This window comes from Castor canadensis, chromosome 14 (genome assembly GCF_047511655.1).
Source record: "Castor canadensis chromosome 14, mCasCan1.hap1v2, whole genome shotgun sequence".
Classification (NCBI taxonomy): Eukaryota; Metazoa; Chordata; class Mammalia; order Rodentia; family Castoridae; genus Castor; species Castor canadensis.
This window is the reverse complement of record NC_133399.1, coordinates 79,462,808-79,474,040: the sequence shown is the minus strand read 5'-3', so window position 1 is coordinate 79,474,040 and position 11,233 is coordinate 79,462,808.

Here is an 11,233-nt window from a genome sequence, read left to right as displayed (position 1 = left end):
TTAAGTAAAACATTTTACATTATTTTGCTTTCATTCTTTATGTGTAACCATTTACCACATTTGGTCAATTTCTGCTTTTTAAATGTCTTTTAAATTCTCCTTTCTTCCTGCTCTTGCTGCCACAGCATGGACCAGGCCCAGTCACTTGCCACTTGCAGTCACCAGCTATTTTCCTTGCCTTCCCATCTTGTCAACTCTGTGCTGTTGCCAGTTACTGCAAAAAACACATTTAATTAAACTATTCTTTTTAGAGGCCTTTGATAACCAATTGTTTTCTTCTGTATTCAGTATCCACTCTCTGAAACTTCCCTAGGAAAAAAGAATGGAAGAACTTTTTTCCTCCTGAAAGTGCCTTCCTAGAACTTTTTAGTATAAATAGTCCTCGTTAATATAAACACTCTTAGGATATTATCACATTTAATCGTGTACATGTTTGTGCATTCAGATGAATAGAAACACTTTATCTTCATAGACACAGTACTTTTCAGGCACTGGTAATTAGCATTCAGTAGCTACACTGCCTTATTCCATAGTTGCTGTAAAGGAAGCAAGAAAGTGAAAGGAAAGAACAATGGAAAGAAAAATGCAAAGGAGAGGGGAAAAAATGCAAAATTAAATTCAGTGTCCAGCTCCTATATCAAATAGATTTTGGAATATGTGAAGGTAAAAACAAGTTAACAAAATAATCATACTTCATATGAAGAACAAACATTTTTCTCTCTTGAAGATAATTTAGCCTGATATTTGTGGTTTGCTTCTTGGTCTTAAAGCACTATACTATTGAAATTAAGGTTGTGGATAATATAAATGCTAGAAAGAGCTCAAAGGTCAATATAAGAATATAATGACAGAAGTAATATATTAAGTTGTGTGTCAACAGTCTTTCAAATTACTTACAAGACACAGTGAAAAAGATTTTATGGTAGTCTTATTGTTTGCAAAAGAGGATTCTACATCCCTATTCATTGCAGGTGATTTCATGGCACCACTCTGTAAACAGGACCAGGGTGCACTTCCATATCCTGTAGTCAGGTTGTGCCAATGGAATATGACCAGATGTGACTTATGTCACGATTGAGCAGAAACTTCAAATGTGATGCCTAATGTAATGATTAATTTTAGTGTGAACTTGACTGGGCTAAGGGGTGCCCAGATAACTGGTAAAACATTATTTCCAGGTGCCAAAAAATTCAAATCAGTGCTCTTACTAATGCAGATGGGCGTCATCCAATCCGTTGAATACAAGGGAAGAGAAGGGAGACTTTCTTCTCTCTGCTTAAGCAGGAATTTCTATCTTCTCTTGCCCTTGTACATTGAAACTCTTCATTCTCAGGCTTTCAGACTCAATCAGGGATTTACATATAGCACTCCTCCCCCTATCCCACCCAAATTCCCAGACTGAATTATTCCACTGGCCTTCCTGGTTTTCTAACGTGCAGATGGCAGATCTGGGCTTCTCAGCCTCCATACCTATGATTGTTATCCAATTCCTACAAGAAATCTGTATAACCTGCTGGTTCTGTTTCTCGGTAGAGTTCTTCCTCATGAACTCTTGCTCTGCTGTCTGCTCTCTGTGGCACCAAACCATAGCCTAGGAGCAGCTCAGACACTGTTCTGTAACTGACTGACATGTAACATGAGCATGATATAGCAGTGTTTTCTGTTGGAAGGAGCTGACACTTTTTTGGAGTCATCTGTTACTAAGGCAAAGCTGACTACATAGAGAAGTTAATAAACATTCTTACATTGAAATAATCAACAAAAAACTCCTTAATGAGTCATTAAACCAAACATCATTGAAATAACAGACAATTATTGACGAGAGAAGGATATTCATTTTGAGTGTTAGAAGAATAGAATTTTCAATTATACAAATAGATAAGCAAATGCATATCATGCTATGGATTATGTTATTACTCCCAATTATTTGCTGCTTTTCCTGTAAGAGATAATTCTTCCATACATCAATTACATCAAACATGACCACGTGACTTGCTTTGATAAGTGAAGTGAAAATGGAATTGATACATGCCATATATATGGAGAAACTTTAATGAGGAGAACTTGAGCTGAAAATGGAAGTGTGGATACAGCAAGGGATCCTAAACATGGATTCATTCCTCTTTGTTGGGCTGTTTAAGGACCAGTGTCACCAGAAAGAGATCTTGTGGCTGGCCATCCAAGGAAAAGTGCTTCCTTTGTGACATTCTTGCCTTAGTTGTGCACATCCAGAAACTTTGTCTCCTTAGTATGGTTAGATCCCTGGGGAAAATGGCTCATGGTTGTACAACTCACAAGGGGACAGAGAATAAAATAAGATCACTAGCATTTTAATTTATAAGATACAATCCTTTCCAGTGTTGAAAGCTTCTTTTCCAGTTCCTTTCTAGTAGAAAGAGAGCATAGATTCCTTTCTATATTCCTCTGTCAGGAAGCTCAGGATAAATGGGTAAATGTGGAAAGATAAGGAAATAGCTTCTGAATCTTGTAAAGCTGGGATACCGAGTGCGATTAACAGAAATCGCTTGATTGTGCCTATCAGTTGAGCCATCAGTCTTGATGCTGCCTGGAGCTAGCTCCAGTCCTATTTTTGCCTCTCAAACCCTGCTTTTATTTCTGTGCTCACTGTCAAACATTCTTATTACTCCTCACTGACACTTTTCTTTAGCTATGTTTACAGCATTAATCAGTTTGCAATCATGTATTTGCTCTTCTAGTTCCTGGCAGATCTTTTGATTCTCAATCTAAAGATAGAGTGGGAAAAGGATGGATTCTGTAGCCATACAGATGTAGGTCCACATCCAGGCGCTATCCCTCACAAGCTGTGTATTTCTTAGTTATTCTTAGGTTTGCATTTTAAGCTATGAAATATAGGGATAGTCATACCTACCTCTCAGGCCTGTTTTGAGAAGAAAAAAAGAAACATGATTCTAACCTAGCTGGCACATAAAAAATGTGGGTCCCATTACTTTCAATTTCTATTAAACCTTAATATCAAGTAATCTTACATGTTGATGCGAACACTATCAACAACAGTTATACTTATAAACTCTCCTTTGTCACTGGTACTGTGTAGAAACTTGTCTGTTATTACTATTCACTGTTGAATTCAAAATGATCATTTCATGCTTTTTTTTTCCCTTTTTTCCTTTCCACTATTCTATATAAACCTTAGTTTTGTGTGGAAGCTAGAGATTTTCTGTAACCCAGATAGCTCTCGGTGTTGATGAAAACCTTCATATCTGATCCCATCTTATAATTACAAAGCCTCTTATCTGCACAACTGGTTCATTCTGAAGCACTCTTTCCATTATCGCACTGCTCTGATGAAGGGTTTATGACGGCTCTGCTCTTTAGTGTAATCACTGGAGAGATTAACTCCCAACTCCCCAGTCTCCTAACAGCCTTTCAACCTTTATTTCAGTAGGAGATTCCAGTTCTCTTTCTAACTGTCCAGCTGACATCGCCACCCAGCCCGTCTCTGGCCATGAACACATCCACATCTGCACCTTTAACTCACACTGATTTCTTTCATGTAAGCTTTACATATTCTTTTTCTCCTCCAGAACAAAAATTCTTGTCTTATTTCCCTTCCTCGAAATCCTACACTTCTTTCCAGGTCAAATTTGAAGTCCACAAGACTTTCCAAGACTAACCAAAACTCAAGTCTATATAATTAATATTTGTTTTACTTTTTAAAAATTCATTTATTCACATGTGCATACATTGTTTGGGTCAATTCTCTCCCCTTTCCCCCACCCCCTGTTTTACTTTAAAAATATTTTTTTCCAGGACAACAGGTCACATCTCTTCAGCTAGCACAGATTATAATACCTCAAGGATAAGAAAACTGCATTCTGTGACTTCATTGTTTCTCTCCACCTCTAAGCTTAACTCTGCCTAGGAGAAACAGTAAGTACTTAATAAGTGCTAAAATAAATTATTGTTATAATGATCAGTAGGTAATAGAACTGACCATCACAAAAACTTCTTAGACACCAAAAGATTTCAGAACATTCTGTGAAAAAAACCCTTTACTTAATTGCTATGTGCCACCCAAAGGGTTAACATCATTTTAAAATTCATGCATTTTTCAAAAAGCCAGCCTACTCAAAAAGAGTCCAAGAATTTACACTTGAGCTACATAAAGAATGATGAAAATTAAAATATGGATAGTTTATTAAGGACCATGTCAGGAAGGAGGAAGATAGTTGTACAGTTCTGTCTACAGATTGGTTGAAGGTTTACCTTCCTGAACATGAATTTTTCTGTTTTTTGGAACTTATCATAATTGCATATATGAATAAATGTCTTGCAAAGATGACAGAATGACAGTGACCAACCACTACCATTTAAGTAACTGCTACCATTGTTGTCCATATCTTAAAAAAGCAAATATAATTCTAATTGTAAATAAATTATGTGATTTATTTCTTAAGAGAAATATAAAACATAGTATCACATAGCATACCTTCTGTGTGTTGTCTTAGAAAAATGGATGGAACAGTTCTATAATAGACTGAAGAAAACAGAACATTTGTGGACTGGAGTCTTCCTGGAACCCACAGTGGGATAAAACCAAGTGGCAGGAATAAAATCTTCACTGTTCACACAGTTATGTGATTTTACATCATGGAAGGGACAGATACATGAGTATGAATGCCCCGAATACTTCTTAACTCAGGGATTCCTGTGCCAGGGTTCAAAGTTGAGTCCCACGTTTATGCTGGCTTCATGACAACCAAGGCGGGCTGATGATTTATGCGTCTTTGTTACTTCTTTTCCAGTGTCAAATGGAGAGAAACTGATCCTAGGACTCTAAACAGCTAAGACAGGGAGTCTTCAACAGAAATTTCAAAAGCATACGGCTTTTCTTGTTAAGTTCAAGAGCATAATATTCCAAGGTAGTCTTGTAACCTATTTTTACAGAGATCTAAAGTGACTTAATTTAAATAGTCCTTATATTAAGAAGAGAACTTGCGTGGACTATTTGACTTTTGTTTTTTAATGCTAAAAGCAGGACAAAAGAGTGGTTTAAGATAGTGTCAGGAATTCAAGTTAGCAAAGCCAATTCCTACCTTGTATTTTTTCTCATCTTTTTCTTTGTTCTATTTTGGTTTAGTTGTGGATTAAAAAGTAAATTATTTATGGGAACATTTTGTTACCATAGATAAGTAACATTTTTCAAACACTGAATGCTCCTGTGGTGTTTGTTGTGGGGGCGGGTTAGTTGTCTCTTCCCATGCTGTGATTTGGTGCATTGGCTCTTTTACGTTGACCCAAAACACAATCATCCCCTCCCATGGCATTCTCCCCACTCCCCACCCTCCAGCTTCAGCCAAGTGGTACATGGGAAGATGATGGCAGGTCTGGGCTGAATTGTTCCTGTAACTTATTTTCACTTTCCTCCATGAGCTTTCTTGCTCAGGGACCCTGGGCCATAGGATCAAGCTGTTCCACCCATGAGCTCTGACCCATGTGTGGCCTGAAGTCTTTCTTTGGCTCCCCTAAACGTTCATTGCATCTGGTCATTTAAAGATGGTTAATTCAGCATCTTTGTGGTGCTGTATCCTCTTCTAGGTTCTGAGCAGCAGGGCTGACTCAGGCAGACACGAGTTTTCCCCTCAAGAAGCTGTCATTTTAGTGGGAGTAACTATGGGTAACTATCATTCAGAGGCCATTCAGTAGTCACAAGAATTTGCACATATTGAAGAAAAGTAAGAAAGTAATATAAAGATCAGGGTTTTTCATTTGAAGCCAGCTGTACTGTAACTTCACAGAACTGGCACTTTGCCTGCAGCCCTCCTCCCAACATCCCTGGTCTACTAAGCTCTGTCAGTCACCTTGCAGCCTAGTCCTCCAAAGCTGTTCTAGTGCGTGGCTGCAATCCCAGATCCCCCAGCTCCTCTTTTCAACTCTTGTCAAAGGTCCTGGTCCAGAAACCCTCAACAAGTCAATGGTCTAGTAATTTACCTAAGGCAGTCCATAGCTCCACCATTCTCTAGTTCAGTCTCAGAATGCTCCAGTGGAATATGTTGCAGGGACCAAATGACCCCCAAGACTCCAAATGTGGGAACTAGTGGTGCTCAGAGTTCCACCATGGTCAGAATCAAAACATACCAGCTTCCCTTAATGAATGACCCTCAGACTGGATGAAAACCCTAACAATACAATTGATGAGGTTTGTTGGTTTACAGACTATGTCTCTGTAATGTGGAGGTTTGGTCATAGAAAGGACGAAAACCAGCAGTTTGAGAGGCTGGTGTTGATGGTAACCTCTGTGGATGTTATACACGGCCTGTGTCTGACAGGCTGGACCCACCATGCATAACAATACAGGAATCAGGCAATTATAGCCATGTGTTATTAAACGTTTCAATTTGAATCTCCTTTTCTCTGAATCTATGCCCATCAAGAATTATTCTGTAGAGAAAATAAGGTCTACTTGGGCCTACGGGCTCACAGGTTAGTTGTATTTCTTATTGAAATGAATAAATTGTAATTTTAATGTAGTTTAGTGCTTCGTCAGCATTTTCCTAAAGTCCAGTAAAATCTGGAACATTAGTCACATCTAATTTGTAAGTTTCAAAAACTTATATAGACTGCATTGGGAATTCATTTGACCTTTCATCCATTAAACTGAATATCTTTGGAAGCTTCTTACAGCCCAACCATTGTGCTTAGGAATACAGCATTGAGCAAAATAGATTGATCCTGACCATTAGTGAGCTCTCAAGCAAACAGGTACAATAAACTGTGACAAGGCATCTGTGTTTGAAGGAAAATGAGTTTTGAGTCTAAAAGAAATGACCAGTGGTGGGGTATAGTAGCTCATGCCTGTATAATCAGCTTGGGAGGCATAGGTCAAAAACAGATCAAAGCCAGCCTGAGCAAAAAGTTAGTGAGACCCCCCTATCTCACTAACTGGGTGTGGAGGCCCATGCCTGAAATCTTAGCTATGCAGGAGGCAGAGGTAGGAAGATAGTGTTACAGGCTAGCCCAGGGAAAAAGTGTGAGACCCTATCTGAAAAATGATATAAATAGGGCTGTGGGTGTGACTCAAGTGGTAGAGCATTCACCTAGGAAGCTCAATCAAGGCCCTGAGTTCAAACCCAGCACCACTACCAAAAAAAAGAAAGAAACAACTCGGGTCAGGAAGGCTTCCTAGAGTAAGCATATCTAAATAGAGGCCTGCATGAGAAGTTTCCCAGTGAATGGGGTAGGAAAAGAGAAGATAATGGAGGAATACAGGGGAAGGACGGAGGAGAGACAGGGTGAGAGGAGAATTACCTGGAGTTAGTTCAGTTGGGCCTGATTATTAAATGCAGTGGGGCAGCAAGACAGAGGACAGATGAAGGGGCTGGTGACCAAACTTTAAGGAGTTGGGGATTTACGCTCAAGCCAACAGGGAGCCACTGCCAAGCTCAGCAGTTAATTAGCATAATCAGATTTATGTTCTAAAAAAATCTCTGACTGTGCAGCCGATGAGTTAGGGAAGAGTGAGAGATGGGAGTGCCAGGAACTGGGGCAGGGAGGTCAATGAAGGACCTTTGGGATTTGGGTGAGAAGTGATGGTGTCCCAAGGCAGAAATAGGGACCAAGAGAGCAGTGTGCAGATTTGAGAGACATTTCAGAGGTGGAGCCGGTGCTTGTGGGTGGGTGAAATATGGGTGGGTGGTAAGGGAGCTGGAGGAGTCAGACATGATTTCCAGGCTGCTTGCTTTCCGGGGCAGTTGAGTGGACAGCGAGGGAGCCGCCTGACCTGGATGCTACTCTTGCACATGCACAGAAGAGACAGGTGTGCACAGGTGAGGAGAAGGAGCAGCTCTTCCAGGGCACATGGAGTCAACAGCAAAGCTGAGGATGGAAGCGAACAGCCCATTTTAGGACTTGCCTAATCTTCAGTAGTGAAGAAATTGGTTTACTGTTCAGATTGGAAATTGCTAGAAAAAGATCCCTTGCTGGTTCCCTACCAAGACTCCAGGAGATGGAAACCTCTAAGTAGTCAGATCTGACAATGATGGTGAATTAAAAGCTTTTCCCCTTAGTTCCTGGCTTTATTCCTCTTTCTATTTCAGATCTCTCTCAGAATGCTCATTTTAACACTCATCATCTCCCCTCTGTTTATTTCATAACCTTTGTCACCATATCAGCCTAGATTAAGGCTCTCCAGATTCAGAATCAATAGAATATATGTGGATTTATATGAGATTTATTTGGGGAATTGGCTCACATGATTATGGAGTCCTACATTTGCTATCTGCAAGCTGAACGCACAGTAAAACCAGTGGTATAATTCATTCTAAGTCCAAAGGCTTAAGAGCAAGCCTTGTAAGTCCTGAACTCTAATGGCCCCAAAACAAGGAGTTCCTATGTCCAAGGGCAAGAGAAAATGGATGTCCCAGTTGAGGAAGAGAGAAATACAATTTGACCTTCCTCTGCGTTTTTGTTCTACTCAGGCCCTCACTGGATTGGATATGTCTGCCAACTGAGCAGATGGTCTTATTTAGTCTATTCAAATGTAAATCTTTTCTGGAAACACCTATATCAGTTCATTTTCTTACAATATGACAAAATATCTGAGGCTGGGTACTTTATAAATAAAAGAGGTTTATTTAGCTCACAGTTTGGGAGGCTGAAAGTCCAGACAGCATGGTGCTAACTCTTATGAGGGTAGCTAGCTCTATCACATCATGGTGAACAGAATCATGGTAGGTGTCTGTGCAGAATCACATGGTAAGACAAAAAGCCAGACGGAGCAATTCAGAGATAAGACTTTCTCTTTTATAACAAATACTCAAGAAATAACGGGGTCCCAGGAGAACCACTTAATTTCTTCTGAGATCTATGCCTTCAATTACTACCTACTAAGCCCTTCCCCTTAAAGGTATCTCTGTCTCCGTCTCTGTCTCTCTCTCTCTGTCTCTGTCTCTGTCTCTCTCTCTCAAAACTATCTCTTTACATGAATCTTTTGGGGGATGTGCTTAAACTGTATCTGAACCATGGATTATCTTCAAAGACAAATACAGAAATAATTTTTACCACCTATCTTGGATTCCTCAGTCCTGCAATGCTGGCACATAAAATTAACCAATCTTCAGTTGGTCTAATATACTCATTTGCAATGTGACATAGCCACTCTGTTTTGGGACCCTCAAGTTTGCTGGTTTATTTAATTTCTATCTCCTTAATTGCATCTTAATGACTCCTTTGTTCCTCATGAATTATTGAATCCTGCACACCTCTGTTAACATTCCCTCCAGTCCACCTTGCAAAGCGCACTGTTTTATGTTCAAATCCTCATCAACATTCTAAATACTAACACTGAGACAGATTCTTCTGGACATTTCACGGATCATTTAGCTTTTAGCCACTCTGGTATATTTCTTTTAAGCTGTTAAGGAGGAAAAAATTAGATTGTTACCTTAGCTTTCATGGATTAGAATTTGATGTCCAAGAATGATGAAAGAAAAATACGGATGAGAAAATATGTGTAAGAAAAAAACTGCTATGATGTCTGCCTTGAAAATAAGTATCAAGAGAGATACTAACATTATTTAGCAAGCTTTTGACCATCTTCCATGAGGGCTGTGAAAAGAGACATTCCTACATGGATAATCACCAGTTTCCATCAACTGGTCTGCCTGGAAGTCCTAACATGTTCCTTTGGCTTACTTTCACTGGTCTTGACCATTCTACCTTCCTCAAATCTCTGATCCTTTTCCATCCCTTCTCACTTTCAGCTTCTTAGAGTAAACTGAAGCCATCAGCCAAGAGCTCTCTCAATGTCCTCTAAATTAATCAGCTGGCACCTACATCCAGCCTCTCTGTACTGTGTGTTACATTCGTAGGTGATCTTTGTCCTGACCTGTCCACCTCTACTCCAACCCCTTTTGCAATCAACCCTGCACCTTTTTGCGCCTTCCACCTTTCTCTTTCAAATGGATTCTTCTCACGACACGCTCATGACTCACCTAAGGCAAAACCAAAACAAAACCCCATGCCTGATTTGCACTGCCTCCCCAAACCGTAATATGTCTCTTCTCTCCTTTGGTTATAACCAAACTGTTGAAGATGTGTTTCGACAGGATTTCTACTTCCTCACTTTTCATTGCTCAGTCCATGACCATCGCACCTATGTCTTGACACCCAAGCTCTCAACAGCACTTCTTGCTCATTTCACGTGATCTCTGAGCTACGTTTAACACAATAGCAATTTACTTTCCTACTTAAAACTTTCATCCTTTGGTCAATAATATCAGGATTCCCTAATCTTTGTCCCCAGCTCTGTTCTCATTCTCTACTCTCTCAGATCTCTCTAAATCTCAGCTCTGCCAAGGCATCCATCATTATTGCTGTGCTAACGTCTCCCAAATTGATGGTGCCAGCCCCAGTTTCTATTCTCAATTCTAGAGCTTGTCTACTTATGTCTGCATTGGGATATCTTCAAAGCTTCTCAAGTGTCCACAGCTGAATTTGTTGTCTTCATGCTAAAAGATAAGTCTTGCATGGCTCCATATCTCTGTGGATGGAGCCACCAGGCAGGTATACAGGCAGCAACCCAGATACTGTCTCATCAACTGGTGTCTTTACCTTTTGAATTTGGTACAACAACCTGATTCTGTTGCTTTGTCCCCAAATAGGTCTTAAATATTCTTCCACAGCCATACTCTTCTCTGAGCAACTTCTAAGGTTCTTCAGTGAAATCAGGTAGCACTCAGATTTTTATGAGTTCCCTTCTCTTCTACCTTCAGATTTGACTAGTACCAGGGGTCATGGATTTCCATAGGACAAATCATGAAGTATAGGATAATGACGAAGTGATTGCCTAATTACTTTGTATTATGAACAATATGAAAATCAATTAAATTATTATGTTATTACTTTTTACTTAGATTACATTCTGAATAAGATTGACATTTTACAAATCCAATGTGCAATTTACAACTATTTAATGCCTGTTAAAAGACTAAAATAGTCTGAAAATAATATATAGAACTGATTTTTTTTTTTTTGAGGTACTGGGGTTGAACTCAGGGTCTTCACCTTGAGCCACTGCACCAGCCCTATTTTTGTGAAGGGTTTTTTGAGATAGGGTCTCAAGAACTATTTGTCTGGACTGACTGCGAACTGTGATCCTCCTGATCTCTGCCTCCTGAGTGGCTAGGATTACAAGCGCCAGCCACTGGTGCCAGGCCAGAACTGATTTTTTAAAGAGCTATGCACCAATAAA